Source organism: Loxodonta africana, chromosome 22 (assembly GCF_030014295.1).
Source record: "Loxodonta africana isolate mLoxAfr1 chromosome 22, mLoxAfr1.hap2, whole genome shotgun sequence".
Taxonomy (NCBI): Eukaryota; Metazoa; Chordata; class Mammalia; order Proboscidea; family Elephantidae; genus Loxodonta; species Loxodonta africana.
Window position 1 is genome coordinate 30,798,649 of NC_087363.1, and position 1,717 is coordinate 30,800,365.

Here is a 1,717-nt window from a genome sequence, read left to right on the forward strand (position 1 = left end):
GGCTGCAATGAATAGTCTTATGTATTTGTCATTTTGCAAATGTAAAAACAGATCTATTGGATGAATTCTTAGAAGTCAAATTGAGGGTCAGTGGGGAGGTGCATTTGTAATTTTGATGGCTATGGTCCAAATGCTCTTCCATCAGCAATGTGAAATTGGCTGCTCCCTGACACCCTCACCTCCACAGTGTCCAACACTTAGTGCTAAGCTGTTTCCTTTCTGTGCTGAAAATGCCCTCTGTAACTGCCATACCTGCAGTAGAAATCTTCACTCAGTAACCTGGGGTAGTTGTGCTTTGTGGAATGAAGAAGAAAAGCATGTAAGGGAAAGCAGGGTCAGAGGCGAATGAGATGTGCTGGGGCTAAGATGGTGAGAAGGGACCAAGCATTCAGTGGAGGCAGAGATTTGTTATAAGATGTGACTAAAATAATGTGATCTCCTTGGAAATCTAGTCTATCCTGGAGTTTCCACAATATATGGGATAGATTGCAGAGTCATTTTATTTTTTTATTAAAGGAAAAAGACACCCCAGAAAGCCAGAAGTTTTAAGGGAACCTGGGTTACTGTAATGGTGAAAATCTTCCATCCCATAGGGAGGTGGTGCCTGGTTCATCCAGTGTATTTATTCTAGGAAACTGGTACTGGAAGTATGACTATCCTCCTGTCAGGTCTTCCAGAATGATGGGCGCCATCAGTCTTAAGGCTTCCAGACTCCAGTTTCTGGCTCTGGGAGAATCCCTTTTCCTGAGCGGGTAACCTGAGAGAGTGGAACACACCACATCCTACAGGAAGGCAGGAGACCCAGTGACCCTGTGGTCAGCCTCTGTGTCTAGTTCTCTAGGGAAATTACAACCTAGAAGAACACCATGAAATCATGTCCTCCCTCTGAATTTGCCCTGGCTGGTGGATTTTTTCACCTTTTATTTCGTTCATTTCTGTTTTTATTTTTATTAATACTTTCTTTCTACTTCCAATGGGATCATTTTGTTGTGATTATTTAAAGCTCGTGGTCCTTGAACTAAACCCAACAAGTAATTGGCAAATCTAACAACCATAAAGAGCAACTTCAAAGCACCTTTCTCAGGAACTGGATTTACAAGATTTGAACATGTCAGTTAATAAGCTTGAAAATTTGCACATGAAATTTTGAATCTAATACATAAGAAATATTTCTTCTTTTTAAGCCCAAGGAAAATTTAAAATATTAACTATTTATCAGATCACAAAAAAATTGTGATAAACTACAAAAATCAAATAATGTTCTGGCCAACAACAACAAAATCTATCTAGTTACTAATTAAAAAAAAATAAAAAAGTCATTTAAAAACTCTCGGATTACAGAAAAGATAGAATGCAAAACATGGAATATTTATAAGTAAACAACAATAGAAGCACTACATAGCAAAACATGGCCAAAGGAGCGCTCAATCTTAAATGAAACAATAGTTCCTTTCTCATAAAATATTCCAGGAATGAAGTAAGACAATATAGCAAGGATGACCCTTCTCACCACTTCTATTCAACATTGCGCTGGAAGTCCTAGCTAATGCAATAAGACAAGAAAAGGAAATGAAAAGTATACAGATTGGGAAGGAAAAAATAAAATGTCTTTGTTTGCAGATGACATGATTGTAGAAAATTCCAAATAATTGACAAAAACACTTCTAGAACTAATAAATGATTACAACAAGGTCGCAGGATACAAAGTTAATACACA